The sequence below is a fragment of the Oncorhynchus gorbuscha genome, linkage group LG01, assembly GCF_021184085.1.
Source record: "Oncorhynchus gorbuscha isolate QuinsamMale2020 ecotype Even-year linkage group LG01, OgorEven_v1.0, whole genome shotgun sequence".
In the NCBI taxonomy this organism is placed as follows: Eukaryota; Metazoa; Chordata; class Actinopteri; order Salmoniformes; family Salmonidae; genus Oncorhynchus; species Oncorhynchus gorbuscha.
In genome coordinates, this window is record NC_060173.1 from 51549005 (window position 1) to 51574193 (window position 25189).

Below are 25189 nucleotides of genomic sequence, written 5' to 3' on the forward strand. Positions count from 1 at the left end.
GGCAGTGTGGAGCTCTTCTGTTTCTCTGTGCATCCCAAATGGCCCCCTATTTCCCATGTAGTGCACTACTTTAGGGCTCTAGTCAAAAGTAGGGAATAGGGTGCAGTTTGGGACACAAGCTCTGTCTAATCCGTGTCCATTTATCATACTCTCCCTCCATTCTACACTTTTCTTTCCCCACTGACAAACTAGTTGAATCAACATTGTTCCACGTCATTTCAACCCCAAAAAAATCTGTGACGACGTTGAATCAACGTGGAAGACTGATCGGATTTGAAAAAAGTAATCCACATGGCACGGTGACATTTTTCGAAGCTGCACGGGTTCTGTGGGGGTTTTGCACGGGTTCTGCAAACAGGAGAGCGAGGTGTACACATGGAGTGACACTTGACCAGTGAGAACAAAAGAACACCCAAAACTACTACTGGTGCATATTCACATGGCATCCCAATGTTCAGTTGGGAGTGAATAAAGATAACTATCTCATAGGATAGAATACAGTGGCATACAGAGCAAGCACAAGGGAGGGGCATTTTCCTCTAGCAAACCTACATGCAATGTGAGTCCAAGTAGCTTTTTAAATAAACAGGAGATCTGATACTGCAGCTAGCGATTGCATTACGTGTACCGTGTGAATACCAAACTTCCTCCTCACTGATATTGTCAGAGGAAGGTTACAGCATATTATCATTTCACTCGTTTGCACACAGAACAGGTGAGGAAAATGTCACCCTGGGACCTTTAGTAAATAACAATAGCCCCCCCAAAAAAGCTACATCCTGCTCCTTCCCCAGATATTCCTAAATTGATTGTATTTTACACAGATTATTTGTCAGAATATTGAAATCATAAACAGAATCATATTTAGAGCCCTTTTACCATTTGATTTCACACCCATTCCCCAACCTAACCCGCCAAGACAATGCGCTGTAGGACGACGGTGTCCAAGCCAGGTGCGAACGTGTTGCTCTCTGCTCACCGAATGAATGACAAATGGATGAATGGGCGATAATTGTGCACATGACTTCTCAATGGAATTTCAATTAGGCCTAACTGAATGATAAGGAGGGTGAAGAAGTTGATTTAATTTAGAACAACAATAATGTAATGATGAGTTTGTGTTACGCCTATTCATCAGCGTTGGCGCTCATGTTAATCATTTGATCGTTTGAAACGTGCCTTCCGGGTTGTTACCATTCTCTTTTGCGTTTTACTTGGTAAAAATAATATGTTACGGGACTGTTTGATGTATTATAACTATTACTTATCACATTTATTGTAAGGGAAACGTAAACATGCTATGCGGTGCACTAGAATAATGCCAAACATATTCTTGTCTATATCCAAGTTGATGAGTGTGGGGAAACAAATGAAACCAGTTGGGCTGCGCAACAGGCCCTTCAAAACTCCACCTAACCTATACCAAAACTCATTTCACACATCGGAGTAAAATCACAATAGTCTGCGTGACATATTATAAGTTGTCAAATTGTACATGAAGACATGGACGCAGCTTGTAATTAATTGACAGACGCAGGGAAAGGAGCATCACTTTATCAAATCCTCCTTCAGAGTCACATGCAGGTAAAACGTTTTCATTAAATAACTCAAAAGTTCAAGAGGTTGTGCAGCTCTTTTTCCAGCTTCCACCTGTTCCAGGAATATCTGCGGTGTCCATGAGTTCAACACATGACCACTCGTGCTGCAGCATTTCTCTGGCTACTAAGCAGAGACTAGTACCATAATACACTTGCGATATGCTATTCTGTTTTCTTTTAAATATAGAGTGCCAGTCAAAAGTTGACACACCTACTGATTCCAGGGTTTTCCTTTATTTGTACCATTATTTGTACCATTTCTACGTTGTAGAATAATAGTGAAACCATCAAAACTATAAAATAACACATAGGGAATCATGTAGTAACCAAAAAAAAATCTAAATATAAATCTAAATATATTTTCTTAATTTGATTCTTCAAAGTAGCCACACTTTGCCTTGATGATAGTTTTGCACACTCTTGGCATTCTCTCAACCAGTATCTCAATATGGTCGAAGAAACCACTACTAAAGGACACCAATAAGAAGAAGAGACTGGGCCCAAGAAACACGAGCAATGGATATTAGACCGTTGGAAATCTGTCCTTTGGTCTGATTAGTCCAAATTTTAGATTTTTGGTTACAACCACCATGTCTTTGTGAGACGCAGAGTAGGTGAACGGATGACCTCCGAAGTGTGTGGTTCCCACCGTGAAGCATGGAGGAGGAAGTGTGATTGTGTGGGGTGCTTTGGCCGGTGACACTGTCAGTGATTTATTTAGAATTCAAGGCACACTTAACCAGCATGGTTACCACAGCATTCTACAGCAATACGCCATCCCATCTGGTTTGCGCTTAGTGGGACTATCATTTGTTTTTCAACAATGACCCAAAACACACTTCCAGGCTGTGTAATGGCAATTTGACCAAGAAGGAGAGTGATGGAGTGCTGCTGATGACCAGATGACCTGGCCTTCACAATCACCCGACCTCAACCCAATTGAGATTGCTTGGGATGAGTTGGACCGCAGAGTGAAGGAAAATCAGCCAACAAGTGCTCAGCATATGTGGGAACTCCTTCAAGATTGTTGGGAAAGCCTTCCTCATGAAGCAGTGAATGCCAAGACTGCCTTGATGACAGCTTTGCACAAAGTGGCTACTTTGAAGAATCTAAATATATTTCAAATTTTTTCACCCTTTTTTGGTTACTACATGATTCCATATGTGTTATTTCATAGTTTTGATGTATTCACTATTGTTCAACAACGAGTAGGTGTGTCCAAACCTTTGACTGGTACTGTATTTTCTAATTTCCACAATGTTTCTTTAGACCTGCCAAAACAAATTGATAAAATACTTCTTTGTGATGGACTTGAATTAGTGGTTTTTAGTTATTATTTACAGCACAGAGTAACATAAACTAATGAAAATGCTATTAAGTTATTTTGGAATAATTTTTTTTGTATTTTAAATGTTACCTAAGACCTTTACAAAAACAAACAAATTATTATTCTTCTGATAGCATATATGAAATTTATTAGACTGCTACAATGTTGGTGCGTCATAGACTGAAAATGTACAAAATTGTCTTTAGGCGTACGTTTTTCACTCGGAATTTGTAGAATTATACAAAACATAGAGTCAAGTATATCTAAGCAACTATTGTTATATTTATACATGGATATATTCCCATGTTGATGCACTATTTATGCGTTGGTGCTTATGTTTGCGTACCTTGCTGGTTGATATGCAACTGATGCAGTATGCTAAAGGAGACGCCCGGAAACGTTCTCAACATTCTGTAGCGGGTACTTATGGGCTCAAAGGCCAGGCGGTTCTAATGTTAAGACCATATTAGTCCGCAGGTCAGGTGAACTTTGAGCCTATAAGATTACTTACCGATTACGGGGGTTAAGTTCAAGTTCTTAGGTCTATATTTAGTTGGTGGAAACTCCATAATGAAGAAGAGAGGGGTAAAAGACGAGAAAGAGAGCCTATTTGCCTTGTCAACCTTCCTGTTCTTAATCTACTCTGATCCAGTAGGAGAATAAATGAATTAGATCACTCTTAGTTACACACACACACACACACACACACACACACACACACACACACAGACACAGACACACACACACACACACACACACACACACACACACACACACACACACACACACACACACACACACACACACACACACACACACACACACACACACACACACTCACACATTGAACAGACAGGGCGCAAAGGCCCTCAAAGCAACATCTAGGCTCTCTGACATCAACAGAACCATCATGCAATGGTAGGTGAAACCTGTGGAAAGAGCATTTCACCAAAACAAATACAATCTCCTGCCTTGGCGTTTTGGCACTGCCTTGGTACAGATCACATAATGTACATAGTGTATTCTGAAGAAGAGGGACACAGATTAAATGCCTCCACTTCAGTATGGCGAGAGTCTGTCGGCAACTTGGGGAGTTATGTGTACTGTGACATATATCACTGTGCATCTGAAGACATCTGAGAGGATGAGAGAGGGGCGAGGCAAGGAAGGATGTTCGAAGGATGTCAGTCATCACTGAGGATAGGAATGATGATAATGAAGATGATGAAGATGATGATGACACTGGTGATGACGATTAAGAAGATAGTGATGACGATAAAGACGATGATGACAATAGTGATGACAATTAAGACGATGGGGATGACAATGGTGATGACGATTAAGACGATGATGAGGATGACGATTAAGACGATGATGATGATGACAATGGTGATGACGATAAAGACGATGATGACAATTTGCTCCTATCCATTGGCATGGCAGTGAGCACAACAACATACTTTGTGCCACGAACACTCTTGGTACAGTAAGCAGTACGTCCTTACTCCGTTCTCCAACTCTTCGCTCCAGTCATACTCTCACCCTCCTCCTCCACCTCCTTTTTGTTATATCTCTCTCCCTCTATCACCCCATCTCTCACTGCATGACCTCATGGAAGGAGGATCGCCCTAAAGCCACAGTGGTTTTTGAACAGACAAAAGTACTAATCTAGGGGAAGCTGCCGTCGCTTGTGGTTTGGAGGACGAGAGGGGGAAAAAGTGACTAAGCCGCGTGGCTCCTTTCTTCTCTCCAGTCCTTCATAAACGGCGGGATAAAATAGAAGGAGATAATATTTAGAACAGGCCTAATTTCAATGGTAATATAAGTGAAAGAGGGATAGAGCTGGTGGTTTTGTGAAGAGGCTGTGGGATGAGGCTGGTGGATTCTCTCACTGGCTCTGAGCCGCTTGCTGATCCAGCCTAAGTTAAGGAACCACATCCCGGGCCCAACCTATAGCCTCTCCATCTGCAACCAATGTGCGCATTCAAAACTGAACCATATGGACCTCGGGCGGGATAGTAACACGGTCTCGCACACACACACTCCCTCTTGAGCTAGCGCAGACATCTGATACTCATTCACACTGCCGGCTAAATGGGTCCCTCATCACCACAGACTTGCAAGGCATTTCAATTGAAATATGTTTTTATTTGTGTGGCCTCTACTTAAAAAGAGCCTATAACATAACCTCCAAGTCAAACCGATGCAAAATGATAACTGAACTGAACTTCCACCCTGACCAGCATTGCGGAAGACTTGTTGAGTCTTGTTACCAAGTTTGTGTTTGACAAAGTACCAATTTAAAAATTCCTGATGAAGGCTAATGACCGAAATGCGCTGTTGAACAATAAAATAAGCACTTTCATCAACTTCTACTGTGCACCAAGAGTTTCTGAAATTTCTCTTCATTCAGTCGGCAACTCAATTGACGCCCCTCGGTTGGATAGTGAAGTCGCGGCAGTGTTCCCTTCCCTTTGACAAAATGGAAAGACAAAGTAGAAGGATGCGGAGGGCACTCAGTAGAACAAAGTACGGTTAGTTCGGATAGTTCGCTTTTAAGGGTGCCCCACCGGAGAGTATGGTGAAGGCGTCTTTAGAAGCTGATCTTGGGACATTTTTGAGTTTTCCCCCCACTAATGGCTAAGATCGGGGGAGGGGAAGCTAATCCTAGATTTGTACCCAGGGGAAACTTCACCCTAGAGCAAGCCAAGCCAGCAAACTCAGAGGCCTCATTAACTTGTTAGCTCATTAGCTTACCACAAATCCATCCAAAAGGGCGCTGACTTGCCAGGTCAGTTCTCTCTGACTTTGAAATGACTGTCATTATTAACAACTGAGAAACCAGGAGGGATATAGGCTGTGTCCCAAGTGGTACCCTATTCCCTATAGAATGCACTACTTTTGACTATGGCCCATAGGGCTCAGGTGAGGTCAAAAGTAGTGCACTATATAGGGAATGGGGAATAGCAATGGGGATAGCAATAATAGTTAGTTACAACTGTTCGGCCATTTGTCTGTCTTGAAAGAACACTATGGCCGCACCCTAAATGGCACTCTATTCCCTATATGGCACACTACTTTTGACCTGGCCCATTGGGCTGTGGTCAAAAGTAGTGCAGTATGTAGGGAATAGGGTCCAATTTGGGATGCAGCCCAGGAGGGATACAGTTCTTTCAAGACAGACAAATTGCCAAACAAACAGTTGTAAGGAGTTTCCTTGTGTCCTTCCTATAAAACAGATGAATTGCTGTCAAGATTAAATTAACTCTGATTTGCCATGAATGCACAAATAACACAAATGGGGATGACGATTAAGACGATGATGACGACAATGGCATTAGTGGAAAAAAAAGGTTATATTTAATAAGGATGGACTAAAGGGTATTTCATACCTGTAACCAGTGCATTTCTAAGACCCATGGAGTAGGGACACAGGAGCATGATCTGACTTTGCAAGAAAGGAGGCCGTATATGTACCAACCTTCTCAGAGTAGGATGTCCACGTTATCCTATTCATCGTGATTTAAAAGCTTCCGTGGGACAGCGTAATGGCAAATTATTACCTATGGGGGGCGCCATTCTATGATTCAATGATTACATAACCCAAATTTGTACTCCATCTGTAAATGCGAAAAAAAATGTTGGTTTATCTCTGGTTGGTGTATCTCTGGTAGAGATAATGGATGGGCTGGACGTGCCAAGAGATGAGTTCGGATTGGTCTGCCATGTAGCATGCTTCTGTCTACAACATGAACTGCATGTGTATGTGTGGATAATCCTGTCTATGGCTGTTTTTTAAAGATATCACGAAGAACCTAACAAATTTTGCTACTGCTCTCGACATTGCTGCCCTGAAGTTAATAGTGCTACGGACAAAGCTCAGTGGGAAAATGTTGCGATGGACATGTTGCGATGGACTACTTTCTGGAGAGTGATCGTGCCATGCTGACTCTCTCTGACTCTGAAAAGGAATCAGACAATGAGGAAATCCCTGATTTAGTTTTTTTAAAATTCATTGAACCAGACATTGTAGAGTCTTCTGATGACAATGGTGGGGAAGAAATGGTGTCATCACGGAGGAAGTTGACCAAGTTTTGAAATCAGTGGAATGCCCAGTGGAAGCAGAGAGATGATTGCCAAATGTGTAGAGTCCAAAAAGAGAACACAGAATTAAGGCTGTTGTATAAAGTACTGTCTCCAGATTACATCTTCAAACTAAGGGCAACCATGGCACCCATGACAGCGGGAGAAGCATTGAACCATGTATACGGGTAAGAGTCTAGCTACATTTTCAGATATTACACGTTTCTAATTTTGTCAGAAAGTCATTTTCATTTCAAGTTAAAGCGTACTGTTAGGTAACTAGCTAATGTTAGCCGGCTGGCTCACTAACGTTACATGTATGATCTGTGTAGGAGCTCTAGTGGACGACAAGCCTCGTGTAATTCCAAGTTGAATACACGTATACAAGTTCAAATACATTTTTCCCAGTCAGAGTTTGTTTTATTCCCAAATTCCCAATTGTTTTGAATGCAGCATTAGAGTTGGGGATTATGGTTCATTGTTTAGCTAGCTAGCCAAAGGTCTAAACAAAAGACTTCATTATGCAAGTAACCATTTCACTGTACTGTTTACACCTTCTGTAACTTAAGGTTTTATTTGATATAGTGCGTGTTTACTTACCAGAGTGGGTAATGTGAAACACAAACATGACCTGCACCAAAGTCAGATCAGGATATAGGCCAAGGACTAGATACATTTTATTTTTACAATTACTTTTTTTCTACTACTTTCACCACTTTTAGTCTTGAAAACATTGGTTGTTTCCTACACTGTGAATCCTTAAAGAGGTTGGTGGGGCTACGGCTTAAGAGGGTGTGAACGATGCTGAATGGGTGTAGACAAAGAAGAGCTCTCCAGGAGGTGCACCAAAACATTCACAGGCCATTTTCTCAAAAGTGGAGTTACAAGTTTATCAACTTTCAAAGCAGAATTACTTTCTCGTTGTTCCTCAACTGCAGTGTATGATATTCCATTTTCTAGCTCGGAGTCTCTAATTTTAGCCACTGTAAAAAACACACTTTCAAATTTAGCTACATAAGACTGAATCGAGCTGGTCGGTCAGGAAGAAACCGTGAACTGATGTCTGTCATGACAGGATTCATACATTGTAATTGTGTTATGAGCGTTCATTTTTGTCCTCTTTCCGCCGTGTAATTCAATTGGAAAGGCAAGTGGCATCTTAAAAAGAGAATAATTGAATTTCAAGTTTCCCGCTAAACCTGATAAAAATTAGGATTTGGAGACGATTTATGCATTTAAAACTGAAGTGGTCTTGTTTCCGCCATGCCTCGGCTCTGTCAAACTTCAAACAACATCAAATGTGGAGACAGTGAGATCTAGGATAGGTCTGTATTGGTTAATGGTTCTTTCAGACAACCATCCTGGGCCTGTGCATTTCCAAATGTGGCAAAATCCAAAATAAATGGAAGAGATAAGCACCCTGTTTTTTTTCTTCAGATTTGCGGTGCTTATGTTTTCCGTTCATTTTGGTTGAAGCTGCATCTCATTAACCAATGGGCTGGGATGGGAACTCATCTTGACATCAGACTACGATGGAGGATTGAAAACATCTGACAAACTTTGATTTTAGAGTGTACTATTCCTTTAACTGTCATTCATAACAGCCCTTCAAGACTTTCTCCAGGTGTAGACAATCTCAAAGGCCTCTCAGCCAAATTTAAAGAAATAGAGTTGACTTTAATCAAGTGATTTCAACAATTGAGTTAAGTAGTATGGCTAGGGGTACAACATGAAGTGCACACCTCGTTAACAACAAAGCCTTTGAAATGGAGCTCCCTGCCCTAGCCAACAAAGTAGACATGTATTAGCCCATCACCAAACAGTAAATCAGTAATGCCTGCCCAAGTTGTGGGCCAATGGGGATCAGGTACCTGATGACCTACTGTATACTATAAACTCCCTCCCCCTCTGACATGAAGACAACTATTATAACAACTATAATTACTTTAAAAGTGCGGTTAACCATTTGGCACTTTTCTTTAACTTTTCCCATCTTCACATTTCATATGTTTCTCCTATCCCCCTGGCAAAACCATTTAAATCTATATGACTTCAGTATTGCCGGTCTTAATTTGGGCTAGTGTTAACTACAACGACATTTGACTCTTTATTGCGAACAGAGATGAAGTCCATTAAAGGGCATACTGTAACATAGTGCTAAAAGGCTCCTGGGGTGCTGCCTGCCTGTGTGTGTTTAAAAAGAGGCCTTTCTACATCATACTGAATGCTCCTATTGAGTGAATACAGAGAAACACACTGACCAGAGTAGTGGTCTACAGCCGCATGAGGGAAGCTGTCAAAGGAACCCTGTATGTGAACGATGAAGGCAAACTAACTGACACCCAAAAAGTCAGGTACAGTTTGTTCAGATAAGCAAAAAAGGCATGATCCGGCCGACACTCAAAAAGATGTCGCATAAAGCTTACTTCATTTTCATATTATTCATATTATTATTATTTTCACTGCATCAGGGATAGCGCACAGAAGACGTTTCAGCTTTGCAGTCTCATTCAGTGTGTAGGTACAACTCTTTTTCATTGAAAACAGCATTGGTAGGGAACACAGGTGAGCAACCGATTAGCAGCAGGTGCTTCTAATCAGGGTTGTCACTCATCTGCCAATCAGGGATGTTGCTTCTTTGGTTTACCTGCATACAAGTTACAACCACATCTGATTTGAACAATATGTTTGATAGATATCTTGATCGTTTCTAGGTAAATAAAGATGGATTCCGGAAGGCATCATTTCAAGACCAGTCTGATGATAGTATATGCCAGCGCTTTTTCACAGTAGACTTGATGATATTATAGCTATCATTGAAAGTAAGTATATATCGTTTTTGTTAGGCTTCGTGGAGTAATCGATGGCTTCTGTTCAAGCTTTTAATTTGTAAAAAAATCATCTTTATCAAGCCAGATACCGGGGTATCGTCTCGAGTGGAAACGCTCAATGAGAGAATTTGATTGTCTATCATATTCTTCCTCTGTGTCAGATGCGACGCAGTCGATGAAGTTGGCTGCCTTGTATCCATCAGCTGTTAGTATAGTATTTTATTTGATTGTAATGTAGTTAACATTTATTTTTTACATTTCAGAACCCCTCCAGATCATTATTCAATTGTCTATGTAGCGGGTTGAATATTTCACATAATCTTTGTAAGGATTATTTTCATAAACTAAATCCAAATAGAATTTCCCCATGAGGAAATGTGTGTAGTTAGAGCTAATGGGGTTCCCATCGCTGTTCCAAAGGTCTGTAGGTGGTAATATTACTAAAATAGTTTTTAGTAAGAACTAGTTGCGTAAGCTCAATTATATAATTTACAGGCACATCGCTTTCCCGGTTGGAGAGGAAGAATATGAGAGCCTCTATACCTCCATCATGAGGAATATTTGTGTATAGCAATGAAACATCAAGAGTGACTAGCCAATCATAGAGGAAGTATATGATAAATAATCAAATTCTCTCCTTTATTATTTACTTAATAAACACTAACCAAAACAGAAGGACCCCTTGACTTCTTCCACATTTTGTTACGTTACAGCCTTATTCTAAAACTGATTTTTTAAAAAATTTATTATGGGGAGCATTGCTGCACAGCTATTTTCAGGTCTCTCCAGAGATGTTCAATTGGAATCAAGTCCGGGCTCTGGCTGGGCCACTCAAGAACATTCAGACAGTTGTCCCGAAGCCACTCCTGCATTGTCTTGGCTGTGTGCTTAGGGTCGTTGTCCTGTCGCTGAAAAACATCCCCACAGCATGATGCTGCCACCACTATGCGTCACCGTAGAGATGGTGGCAGGTTTCCTCCAGACGTGACGCTTGGCATTCAGGCCAAATAGATCAATCTTGGTTTCATCAGACCAGAGAATCTTGTTTCTCATGGCTGAGAGTCCTTTAGGTTCCTTTTGGCAAACTCCAAGTGGGCTGTCATGTGCCTTTTACTGAGGAGTGGCTTCCTTCTGGCCACTTTACCATAAAGACCTGATTGGTGGAGTGCTGCAGAGATGGTTGTACTTCTGGAAGATTCTCCCAACTCTACAGAGGAACTCAGGAGCTCTGTCAGAGTGACCATCGGGTTATTGGTCACCTCCCTGACCAAGGCCCTTCTCCCCCATTGTTCAGTTTGGCCGGGCAGCCAACTCTAGGAAGAGTCATGGTGGTTTCCATTTAAGAATAATGGAGGCCACTGTGTTCTTGGGGACCTTCAATGCTGCAGAAATGTTTTGTTACCCTTCTCCAGATCCTGTCTCGGGGCTCTACGGACAATTCCTTCGACCACATGGCTTGGTTTTTGCTCTGACATGCACTGTCAACTGTGGGACCTTATATAGACAGGTGTGTGCCTTTCCAAATCATGTCCAATCAATTGAATTTACCACAGGTGGACTCAATCAAGTTGAAGAAACATTTCAAGGATGATCAATGGAAACAGGACGCACCTGAACTCAATTTCGAGTCTCATAGCAAAGGGTCTGAATACTTATGTAAATAAGGTATTTGTTTTTATTTTGAATACATTTGTATAAAACACTGTTTTCACTTTGGCATTATGAGGTACTGTATGTAGATTGATGAGAAACATTTTTTAAATACATTTTAGAATAAGGCTGTAACATAACAAAATGTGGAAAAAGTTGAGGGGTCTGAACACTTTAGGAATGGACTGTACTTACTTTCAATAATAGCTATACTAGCATCACATCTATTGTCAATAAGCACTGGAATATACTATCATTCGACTCCTCCTTAAGTCGTTTTTTGGAGTATCTGTACTTTACCATTTATATTATTACTTCACTACAAAAAAAGAGAGCATTTTTACTCCATACATATTCCCTGACACCCAAAAGTACTAGTTAGATTTTGAATGCTTAGCAGGACAGGAAAATAAAATTCACACACTTATCAAGACACTGGCCAACATCCCTGGTCATCCCTACTGCCTCTGAGTGTTGAGAGTGTGACCATGGTTATACGTGAATTCAAATTGAACAATTGCACAAAACAATTTAGATAACAGGGCTCTTTATCCAGGGGGGGGGTTGAATGTCTCTGCAGTAACCAAGAAGTTTGATCTTGCCATCTAGCTACTTAGCTAGCAAAGATATCTAGCAAAGATATAATTTATTTGACACATCTTAGATTTATTATAGTTACACTTAACTTACTACAAGCAGAGGCGCAGCACGCACCCCCAGTGAGGGTATTGAAATTCACACCGCGGTATATGGTATAAACTGTATATCACCCAAACCTAACATTCATAAAAGGATGTTTCCCCATGTAGATCACGAACCTCATGTAAGCACAATAACAATATGTACTAGCGTTGTATGCCCTCAGACTACTAGGAACAGTTAAATAAATGTCGAACTTGCATTACCAGAGGAGTTATGTATGTATTACTGTGTTTCTTGCAATAAGATTTATAGTGGAAAAAACATCCCATGCCTTGAAAGTACGCCTTGGAGAACATAAATCCGCTATCAGATGTCAAGATATCACCTCGCCAGTTGCGAGACACTTCATAGAACAAAAATCACTCTAATAATGAATTATGTTGCGTCAGGATCGAGAAAGTTCCTCCACCACGCAGAGGTGATTACAACAACGAATGACTCCAAAGAGAAGCCATGGTGACACAGCAATTCTCCAGTGTTAAACACTGACAGTGTGTCATTTAAACACCTGTCCATATGGGTCCACACTTTTCTGTGTTAGATTAACACACTGCTTAATGTGAAGCTGTATTCGTTTTTGCCTTTCTTCTGAGTTACCAACCATGATTGTATTTGTTAGGTGACAGAGACTTGGTTTGTCTTGTGGCCTTCACCAAGTGAGATTCTAAGCAAATACGCTGTCATTAAACACAACACAAGTATTTAGGGTCAAAAAAACAAAAAAACCTCATGGTCACATTATGTTAGCTTGGAAATGTATGTGTAACTCCTATTGGAATCCAGCCAGAGTTGGCACAGCCAACAGTTGGAATTTGTATTCACCCGCAACCTGCATTCAACCTGCCCTGGTTATTAACACCAACATCAAAATGAACACTAGGTCACACTGGCCAATTTGCTGTGGATATATACATCTAATTCCGTATCCCAACACAGTTTAAACAAATAACTAGATTTCACCTCGTTCCTCACAAGAACACGGTCCATACCATATTTTGAATATCATTTATGAGTTAGCCCCACATATTTATGAATGACCTAGCCTGATGTCCTGTGTGGTAAGCACTCATCAATTGATACAATATATCCAAGTGAACAGACACCTAAGGCAATTGATTCATGAAAGGCTCACACCTGATACCCCTAATTGCCCCTCACGCCCCCTCCCATACCCTTTAAGTCTTCTCTGTCTACCTTTGCGATTGTATGGAGGCAGATTAGAAAAGCTACATCCCTAATTGGCGGAGGAGTGGCATTCCTGATTAGAAGCACCTGCTGCTTCTCATCAGTTGCTCACCTGTGTTCCCTGCTGTTTTGAAGAAACAAAAAAGATGTATGCCTTACACACTGAAGGGTGCAAAGCCTTACGCAACATCTTTTTGAGTGCGGACCCATCACACCTTTTTGAGTGCGGACCCATCACACCTTTTTGAGTGCGGACCCATCACACCTTTTTGAGTGCGGACCCATCACACCTTTTTGAGTGCGGACCCATCACACCTTTCTGAGTGAGGACCCATCACACATTTTTGAGTGCGGACCCATCACACCTTTTTGAGTGCGGACCCATCACACCTTTTTGAGTGCGGAGTGCGGACCCATCACACCTTTTTGAGTGCGGAGTGCGGACCCATCACACCTTTTTGAGTGCGGAGTGCGGACCCATCACACCTTTTTGAGTGCGGACCCATCACACCTTTTTGAGTGCGGAGTGCGGACCCATCACACCTTTTTGAGTGCGGACCCATCACACCTTTTTGAGTGCGGAGTGCGGACCCATCACACCTTTTTGAGTGCGGAGTGCGGACCCATCACACCTTTTTGAGTGCGGACCAATCACACCTTTTTGCTTATCTGAGTTTACAGGTTTTATACACCAACCACACTTCTGAGAGAGCACGATGGTCCCCTTCTTTTGATTTTAGGTGCAGTTTGTTCACCTAAAGCGCAGACCTGAAAAGGTGTGCGCGCCACCGACATTACCAGTTCTACAAGACCGCCACATTTCTTTATAGCACAACATATGCACTAAGAATTCCAAGATTTAAAAGTGAAAGTTCACTTTTTTAAATGTTCTACTTATTTTCTACTTCCCTTTGGCCTTGTCGATTTCCTCCAAACCGTTAAAAAAATGAATTAGCAGATTATTTAGCAACGTCCAGAATAAGCTTAACTTCAAAAAAGGGAACTCTCTCTTAAAAATGATGTCTTCCACAGTAGAAGTTAGAATAGCCTTCAACACTTACCGCAGTAGAGAGACTTCAACCCCAACACCCTCAGCTCACTTATGGGTCAGTTTTTGGATTCATGAACGTCACCTGAAAAAAAGAGAAAAAACAAGAGGTCATCATTACATTGCGATTAAAGGGGGGGGTCAATGTAAACGCATATGGACAGCGTAATGATTACAAGGTCATATCTTACACACATAAATGCCATTCAGTTTTTCATGGAGTGTGAATTCCCACAAACGTTTTTATTGGACAGAGAAGAGATAGGAGAAGAGTGTGTGGCGAAGGCAGCGGGTTCGAACCCATGCTGACACTGGTAGATGTGCTGCAGGCTACAGCGCTGACCTCTAGTCCAGGCGTAATTGCCACTTAAACTGCTGTTGTTTTGATTGCAATGAGAAATATCTCATTAGGTTCTGTGTGAATGATTACGATTCGCTCAGTGTGTTGCCCCTAAAAAACAAAGAGGTCAGGGCATCTTTAATAAATGACGCTTATTCCGGTTGGTTATCTTACCGCCTCCATCTCTAGCGTAGTGCTGTGCATTTCTGCCCCCCCCCTCCCTTGCATATAGGCATGCAATGTGCTTTTCACACCCGCTGCCTATCCAACAGAGTGCCTATATGTGAGAGAGGCCGTGTAAAGTTATGACGCAACACACGGCACCACATGAACGTTAGCGCACATTGTACGCAGGCACACAAACCCGTAAACACAGCATCACGATTATTGAACGCAGCTTTGAAGTCGGAAGCCTTGTCGCTATCCTGATTATTGTGGACGCTGCTGAGGTAGGACATGTTGTCCTCGTAAAACTTGGGAGGGAGAAGAAGGCGGTGGCACCCTATCCCCTATGCGGTGAGCTAGTTTTGACAGGAAACCTATGGGCCCTGGAAAAAGTAGTGCTCTGCGTAGGGAATAGGGTGCCATTTGGGACGCAGGGGGGGGGGTGATTGCTCACAAGCTACTTAGCGTCTAAAGAGCCTATTCTCCTGCCTGTGACTGTCAGTTACCGTGAGTCAACCTTAATTGATCCACAAGCATCCCTAACTACCTGGGTCTGTGGCACGACGGCAGCAAATAAATACAATAAAGCAGGAGCTGCTGCCGGAAAACTTCAAGGCCCAGTAGGGGTGAGATGACGGTAACAGGAATGGACACCTAATAGGAGAGAACGGGGCTTTCTGCTTTCCATTGCAATTTTTTTTTACATTTCGATAACAACTCATTTCTGGGTAACAATTAAGTACCTTACTTTGATTGTTTTTAATTAAAATTGTGAAAAAGAAACAAATAGTTTCTTAGCAATGAGCAATTTCTTAAGCAAGAATTGTCTTAGGACTGTCTGGGAGTGGTCTGAGTGGGCAGGGGAAAACTGAACATTTGCTGTTATTGGCCGAGAGGTTTGGAACTCTTTCTTATTGGTCTATTAAATAATTTACCGCTTGGTGAAGTCAAAACTCCATCCCAACAAAACATGCTGGTCTTTTCAAACAGCTCTTACACTAAAAGGGCATTATTGTAATTTTCACAATTGATCATTTTCACACAGTATTATTCCAACTCATATTGTGGAAATTTGTCAAATTATTTTTTTTGACTGAACTGGGCCTTTAACCTGATATGTTGTATGTTCTCACCTTAGAGCAATGTCTGTTGAGACCAAACTACAGGTACAGTAGTAACTGACAAAATAAAGGAAACACCAATATAAAGTGTCTTATTAGGGCCACAACGAGCCAGAACAGCTTCAATGTGCCTTGGCATAGATTCTACAAGTGGCTGGAACTCTATTGGAATTACCATTCTTCCACGAAAAATGTAATCATTTGCTGGTAGGAAACGCTGTCTCAGGCACAGCTCCAGAATCTCCCATTAGTGTTGAGATCTGGTCACTGAGACAGCCATGGCATATGGTTTACATCGTGCCCTGTGAATGGGGGCATTGTCCTTGGTTTTTGCTCTGACATGCATTGTCAACTGTGGGACCTTATATAAACAGGTGTGTGCCTTTCCAAATCATGTCCAATCAATTGAATTGAGATGTTTCTACTACAAAGGATGATCAATGGAAACAGGATGCACATGAGCTCAATTTCGAGTCTCATATCGAAAGATTTGAATACTTAAAAAAACAAACATTTGCAAACATTTCTAAAAACCTGTTTTCTCTTTGTCATTATGGGGTATTGTGTGTAGATTGATGAGGAAAAACATTTATTTAAACCATTTGAGAATAAGGTTGTTAACAAAATGTGGAAAAAGTCAAGGGATCTGAATACTTTCCGAATGCACTGTACATAAAGAAGATGTGAACCTAATAATTTGGCAGGATGAAGTCAGGACAGAATTGAGAGAGAGAGAGAGAGAGAGAGAGAGAGAGAGAGAGAGAGAGAGAGAGAGAGAGAGAGAGAGAGAGAGAGAGAGAGAGAGAGAGAGAGAGAGAGAGAGAGAGAGACAGAGACAGAGACAGAGACAGAGACAGAGACAGAGACAGAGACAGAGAGAGAGAGAGAGAGAGAGAGAGAGAGAGAGAGAGAGAGAGACAGAGACAGAGACAGAGACAGAGACAGAGAGAGAGAGAGAGAGAGAGAGAGAGAGAGAGAGAGAGAGAGAGAGAGAGAGAGAGAGAGAGAGAGAGAGAGAGAGAGTCAAAACGGTCGAAACAAACATGCCTTTGATTCTACAATTTGAAGCTAATTGAGAACAATGAAGAAGAAAAAAGCTAATACGGGGCACATAAGATCTTTTATTCATGGCTTAATCAAGACAATTATTCTCTAGTAGAACCATATTATTTTCTTTGAGGGTACAATTAAGAGCATTTCCAACAAAAACAACCAGAACCCTTACACGACTAAACAATTACTCAGCAGAAAACACCACCACTGAGCTGGAATCATCTACTTATATCCCTGTTCTATGGAATAGGATAAAGATGCCCCTACTCAAAAAAATCATAATTTGGGGGGGTTATTTGGTAAGCCAGCACAGGGTTTATATTGGACAGAACACACACAGGGTTCATTTTGATGCAGCCAGTTGGGTTGTGTGAATAACCCAACAAGTTGGGTTGTTAAGGATCCCAAACATGGGATAATTTAACAATAGTTTGATTTTTTTTTCACTCTCAATGGTCTTTTTGAATATAATCCTTCAAGTATTTCCAGGAGGCGTGGTTTATTACGGGTGTGGCTTTCAGCTAAATCTTATTGGCCACCCGTAAGATTCATACCTCCATTCCTAAAAAAATATATATATATTTTTTAAATGCATTTCACACATTCTTCTATAATATTACAATTATTTATTACATATTACAACAAGTTATACAAATGGGTGGGTTGATTGCTGATTGGTTAAAACCACATTCCCGCCGGTGTCTATTCCACGGCTAAATCTATGATGTTGAAATGTTGATTTACTCTGTTACATCTAACTGCGTAATCTACTGTCTCACCAGCCCAGCCAAGCAAATTATAAACTTGTTCTCTACTATAAAAAGCATCTAGACATTATCTCACATTTCTTTGACACTAACATTCAGTTTTTAACAGCGGAGATTTGTATAAACCTTGAAGTCTGTCTCACCGACATTTGCAACATTGTTTTAATATTCAAATTCAATCTCCAGTCATCCGATAGTAATGAATGTGTCGGGAGTCGGGACGAGACAGACAGGCAGGCAGCGTTTCTCAACTTGTTGATATCATGAATCAGCTGGCATTTTTTACTTGGCTCATCGTGCTCTAGCGACTCCTTGTGGTGGGCCGTGTGCCTGCAGGCTGACCTGGTCGTCAGTTGAAAGCTGTTTCCTCCGACACATTGATACGGCTGGCTTCTGGGTTAAGCGGGTGGGTGTTAAGAAGCACGGTTTGGGGGGTCATGTTTCGGGGGACGCATGACTCGACCTTCACCTCTCCCATGCCCGTTTGGGAGTTGCAGCGATGAGACTTAATTGCAAATTGGATATGAAAAGGGGGGTAAAAAAAAGGAAAAATAACAATAACTGTGATCATGCCCTTGAAGCGAGCCCTCAAATTAGTCTCGGGCCTAACAACACCGGTGCCAATATATCCTCCAAACACCGACTTCGAGGGCATTATCACTTAAGTATTCCACCTTATTGTATCCCAACAATGGGATTTACATAGGCTTTCAGAAAACTCATACACTTTTGTAAGTCTCATTGAAGCAACAAATAAGTCAATGTTCTACCTTAACATCTGATAACAGTACAACAGAACAGATGTGTCATGTTTTGTCATTGATTATCATGTCTTGTCTCTGTGCTTCCCTTCTATTCGTTTCCCTCTGCTGGTCTTATTAGGTTCTTTCCCTCTTTCTATCCCTCTCTCTCCCCCTCCCTCTCTCCCTCTCTCGCTCTCTCTCTCTATCGTTCCGTTCATGCTCCCAGCTGTTCCTCATTCTCCTAACTACCTCATTTACTCTTTCACACCTGTCCCCTATTTTGCCCTCTGATTAGAGTCCCTATTTCTCCCTCTGTTTTCCGCTTCTGTCCTTGTCGGATCCTTGTTTGATGTTCGCTGTTCTGTGTCCTTGTTCCGCCCTGTCGTGTTTTTGCCTTCTTCAGATGCTGCGTGTGAGCAGGTGTCTATGTCAGCTACGGCCGTTGCCTTCCCGAAGCGACCTGCAGTCTGTGGTCGCGTCTCCAGTCGTTCCTCTCCACTGACGAGTGGATTTCAGTTTTCCTGTTTTGTATTTACCTAAGATAATATCCAGGATTATCGTTTTTGTTTAAGACTGGAATAAAGACTCTGTTTCTGTTAAGTCGCTTTTGGGTCCTCATTCACCAGCATAACAAGATGAACAGGGAGGACATTTACTCTCACGGGTGGCTAAAAAGAACCATCTGAAAGCCACACCCCTACTAAACTACACCTCCAGTCTTCTGATATAACACACAGAGTCATGTCTCAATAACCTACACGTAGCACCAATAAAGAAAACAACCCAACTAAGTGACCCAACGCCTGCAACCCAGCAGCTGGGTCAACCAAACAACCCAGATCTAGGAAGCTGATCCTAGATCTGTACCTATGCGAAACTTCACCCCAGAGCCTGTTTCTGACTGTTACACAGTCAGTTGCAGAACAACCACTGCCACCCCATAAGATATTCCATAATACCACACAGTCAAACCCACCTTTAAAAACAACCATTACACTAGGTCTCAAGATCCGTTCACATTCTTTCCTTAGCTCGTCTGAACACGTTCCAGATATCTGCAGAACCAGTTATTCTAGCTCTCCTCTCCTCCATTCTCTCGTTAGCTCGTCTGAACACGTTCCAGATATCTGCAGAACCAGTTATTCTAGCTCTCCTCTCCTCCATTCTCTCCTTAGCTCGTCTGAACACGTTCCAGATATCTGCAGAACCAGTTATTCTAGCTCTCCTCTCCTCCATTCTCTCCTTAGCTCGTCTGAACACGTTCCAGATATCTGCAGAACCAGTTATTCTAGCTCTCCTCTCCTCCATTCTCTCCTTAGCTCGTCTGAACACGTTCCAGATATCTGCAGAACCAGTTATTCTAGCTCTCCTCTCCTCCATTCTCTCGTTAGCTCGTCTGAACACGTTCCAGATATCTGCAGAACCAGTTATTCTAGCTCTCCTCTCCTCCATTCTCTCCATCTCTTTTTCTCCGCCGGTCCACACACCCTCGCCACTCTCCCATCTGCAGCTGGTGGCCTCAACACCTTGAGGATGCTGGGTAATCAGAAAGACAGCTGGCTACCCAGGAGAGGACAAGAACAAGCCACGGAACACACTTAACACACATGCGTGTGCACATTAGAGCACACACACACACACGTACGTACGTGCACTAGCCCGCACACACTTCACACGCACACACTCCTTAACATAAATACCTTCATTTCACAGTATATGCTCAAAAGACGCGTTCAGCCTCGAAGACATTTGCGTGTGTGCGTGCAGGCACGCATGTGTTTTCATGTGCGTTCATGTACATGTGTGTTTAAATAAATCTCGCTGTGCAGGTCAGTGCTCTGTCCGTGCATAGAGGCGAGGGTGAGAGGCTCACAACCCTGCCACGATAACCTAACTAATCGAGGTCTATACATTTGCTCAGGAAAACACAGAGGTCTGACACAGGGGTAGCAGAATAACTAAAGACAGGCTTTCCCCTCAGAGAATATCCACTAGGTCATTGAGTTACTGGGCCCCATCCAGTCCAACTCCGGTACAGCTGGTGGGAGCATTGGGCAAAAAGTGAGGTTCCATACAAACATACACACTCTCTCCTGTGCACATAATACACACACACACACACATCACATGCACATGCACACAGACATGCACACAAGTCTCTCCCCTCCACACATACACGTGCCAGGCCCTCCCTAAGAACTGGGAAAAGGCTGCTACCTGTTTGGCAAGTGTTCTATCAGCTGTCAAATATTACTGTCCATGCTCGGCGAACATTCAGGCAGCTATAGAAATACCTGTTTGCGTGAGGATCTGAAAAGGGTTCAATTATAGGGTAGCTAGCAACCTGTTTGGCAAAATGTCAGGTAGTTTGTGAGATAATACCTTTTGTGAGTCAAGAGAGAGACATTGACCAACGAAAGACGGTACAGTGGTACAACCAGGGTAACTATGTGGAGAAATACACACATAGTGCAAGGCATGCAGTTGGACAAACACATAAATACAGTACATTGCCGGCACACCAAAACATCCATGTGTTGTCTCATCCCAGTTGTCAATTCTGCTCAGAAAAAAAAACACTGGGACATTCAATAGTAGACAAAGAGACACTGTGAGACAGAGAGCATCTCAATAACACGTGTAGCCCCTGAGCTTCGGTGTTGCGATGTCAATGCAGTACGAAGCACAGCACTACTCAGATACTGTTTTACAGCAACGGTCAATTAAACTACAATGGAGGTCAATTGATCCGGAAATGACGAGCTTAGGTCAGTGGATCCACTGAGCGCTCACTGACGGTGCTACACTCTCAGAAAGAAACGTTACGATTTGTTCCTAAAGGGGTACAGCCACTTGCCACAGGGGCAGCACCCTGTAAGGTCCTCCTTTGAACTTGCACCCCAGTTTAGCGGTCGACCGACTATGATTTTTCAACGCCGATATTGATACCTATTATTGGAGGACCAAAAAACGCAGATACTGATACATATTTGTAGTAATGACAATTACAACTATACTGAATGAACAATGAAGACTTTTATTTTAACTTAATATTATACATAAATAAAATCTATTTAGTACTCAAATACAGTTGAAGTTGGAAGTTTACATACACTTAGGTTGGAGTCACTAAAACTTGTTTTTCAACCACTCCACAAAACTATAGTTTCGGTCATTTTTCCAACAATTGTTCACAGACAGTTTATTTCACTGTATCACAAATCCAGTGGGTCAGAGGTTTACATACACTAAGTTGACTAAGTTCACTAAAATTCCAGAAAATGTCATCATGGCTTTAGAAGCTTTTAATAGGCTAATTGACATCATTCGAGTCAGTTGGAGGTGTACCTGTGGATGTATTTCAAGGACTACCTTCAAACTCAGTGCAGAACCAGTTTTTGCTTGACATCATGGGAAAATCAAAAGGAATCAGCCAAGACCTCAGAAAAAAAGTTAAACTAAAAGTCTGGTTCATCCTTGGGAGCAATTTCCAAGGTACCACGTTCATCTGTACAAACAATAGTACGCATGTATAAACACCATGGGACCACACAGCCGTCATACCTGCTTAGGAAGGAGATGCTGTCATGTTTTGTCTTATTGTCTTGTCATTTTGCTTTTCCCTCTGTTCGTTTTCCCCCTGCTGGTCTTTTTAGGTTCGTTCCCCTTTTTCTCTCTCCCTTCCTCTCTCTCTTCTCTCTATCGTTCCGTTCCTGCTCCCAGCTGTTCCTATTCCCCTAATCAATCATTTAGTCTTCCCACACCTGTTCCCTATCTTTTTCCCTGATTAGAGTCCCTATTTCTCCCCTTGTTTTCCGTTTCTGCCCTGTCGGATCCTTGTCTATTGTTCACCGTGCTGTGTCTGTGTATCGCCCTGTCGTGTCGTGTTTCCCTCAGATGCTGCGTGGTGAGCAGGTGTCTGAGTCTGCTACGTTCTGATAATTGTTAGTGCCTTCCCGAGGCAACCTGCAGTTCATGATCGAGTCTCCAGTCTGTTCTCGTCATTACGAGTGGAATTATGCTTTATGATTGTAGATTTACTTTACTGGATTAAAGACTCTGTTTTCGCCAAGTCGACGGCTTTTGGGTCCTCATTCACCTGCATAACAGATGGCGAAAACAGAGATTTAATCCAGAATAAACGTTCAAAACAAAAAGTCTTCTAGAGATGAATGTACTTTGGTGCGAAAAGAACAAATCAATCCCAGAACAGCAGCAAAAGACCTTGTGAAGATGCTGGAGGAAACAGGTACAAAAGTATCTATATCCACAGTAAAACAAATCCTATGTCCACATAACATGAAAGGCTACTCAGCAAAGAAGAAGCCACTGCTCCAAAACCACCATAAAAAAAGCCAGACTATGGTTTGCAACTACACATGGGGAAAAAATATCGTACTTTTTGGAGAAATGTTCTGTGGTCTGATGAAACAAATATATAACCGTTTGGCCATAATGACCAGCGTTCTGTTTGGAGGAAAAGGGGGAGGCTTGCAAGCCAAAAAACACCATCCCAACCGTGGAGCACGGGGGTGGCAGCATCATGTTGTGGGGGTGCTTTGGTGGAGATCTTTGTGGGCTATACTCGGCCTTGTCTCGGGATGGTAAGTTGGTGGTTGAAGATATCTCTAGTGGTGTGGGGGCTATGCTTTGGCAAAGTGGGTGAGGATATATCCTTCCTGTTTGGCCCTGTCTGGGGGTGTCATCGGATGGGGCCACAGTGTCTCCTGACCCCTCTCGTCTCTGCCTCCAGTATTTATGCTGCAGTAGTTTATGTGTCGGGGAGCTAGGGTCAGTTTGTTATATCTGGAGTACTTCTCCTGTCCTATCCGGTGTCCTGTGTGAATTTAAGTATGCTCTCTCTAATTCTCTTTCTCGCTTTCTTTCTCTCTCTCGGAGGACCTGAGCCCTAGGACCATGCTTCAGGACTACCTGACATGATGACTCCTTACTGTCCCCAGTCCACCTGGCCGTGCTGCTGCTCCAGTTTCAACTGTTCTGCCTGTGATTATTATTATTTGACCATGCTGGTCATTTATGAACATTTGAACATCTTAGCCATGTTCTGTTATAATCTCCAAGCGGCACAGCCAGAAGAGGAATGGCCACCCTACATAGCCTGGCTCCTCTCTAGGTTTCTTCCTAGGTTTTGGCCGTTTTTCCTAGCCACTGTGCTTCTACACCTGCATTGCTTGCTGTTTGGGGTTTTAGGCTGGGTTTCTGTACAGCACCTTGAGATATCAGCTGATGTACGAAGGGCTATATAAATCAATTTGATTTGATTTGATTTTGCTGCAGGAAGGGCTGGTGCACCTCACAAAATAGATCTCATCATGAGGCAGGGAAATTGTGGATATATTGAAGCAACATCTGAAGACATCAGTCAGGAAGTTAAAGCTTGGTCGCAAATGGGTCTTCCAAATGGACAATGACCCCAAGCATAATTCCAAAGTTGTTGCAAAATGGCTTAAGGACAACAAAGTCAAGGTATTGGAGTGGTCATCACAAAGCCCTGACCTCAATCCTATAGAAAATTGGTGGGCAGAACTGAAAAAGCATGTGCGAGCAAGGAGGCCTATAAACCTGACTCAGTTACACCAGCTCTGTCAGGAGGAATGGGCCAATATTCACCCAACTTATTGTGGGAAGCTTGTGGAAGGCTACCCAAAACAATTGACCCAAGTTAAACAGTTTAAAGGCAATGCTACCAAATACTAATTGAGTGTATGTTAACTTCTGACCCACTGGGAATGTGATGAAAGAAATAAAAGCTAAAATAAATCATTCTCTCTACTGTCATTCTGACATTGCACATTCTTAAAATAAAGTGGTGTCCAAACTGACCTAAAACAGGGACTTTTTACTAGGATTAAATGTCAGGAATTGTGAAACTGAGTTTAAATGTATTTGGCTGCGGTGTGTGTAAACTCCTGACTTCAACTGTAAATAATGAAACATGTTCAATTTGGTTTAAATAATCCAAAAACACTGTGTTGGAGAAGAAAGTAAAAGTGCAATATGTAGCTTGTAAAAAAAGCTAACGTTTAAGTTACTTGCTCAGAACATGAAAGCTGGTGGTTCCTTTCAACATGAGTCTTAAAAATTCCCAGTTAAGCCATTTTAGGTTGTAGTTATTATAGGACTATTTCTCTCTATACCATTTGTATTTCATAGACCTTTGACTATTGGATGTTCTTATAGGTACTATAGTATTGCCAACCTAATCTCGGGAGTTGATAAACAGCGATGAACTACAAGCATTGTGAAAAGCTGCTGGCAAACGGAGGAAAGTGCAGTTTGAATGAATGCTTACAAGCCTGCTGCTGCCTACCACCGCTCAATCAGACTGCTCTATCAAATATCAAATCCTAGACTTAATTATAATATAATAAACCCACAGAAATACGAGCCTTATAGGTCATTAATATTGTCAAATCCGGAAACTGTCATTTTGAAAACAAAACGATCATTCTTTCAGTGAAATACGGAACCGTTACATATTTTATCTAACGGATGGCATCCCTAAGTCTAAATATTGCTGTTACATTGCACAACCTTCAATGTTATGTCATAATT

The 25189-nt window shown here is 42.0% G+C and overlaps 1 protein-coding gene across 5 annotated transcripts in view; it reads right to left on the reverse strand.

The window, feature by feature from the left end:
- LOC124039505 (transcription factor SOX-6-like) overlaps positions 1-25189 on the reverse strand; it is a 171881-nt gene that overhangs the window by 113839 nt on the left and 32853 nt on the right. For all 5 annotated transcript variants that reach the window (XM_046355550.1, XM_046355581.1, XM_046355570.1 and 2 more), the window contains exon 2: positions 14438-14509. The gene's annotated coding sequence lies outside the window, so the exon portion shown is untranslated. The remainder of the gene's footprint in view (positions 1-14437; positions 14510-25189) is intronic.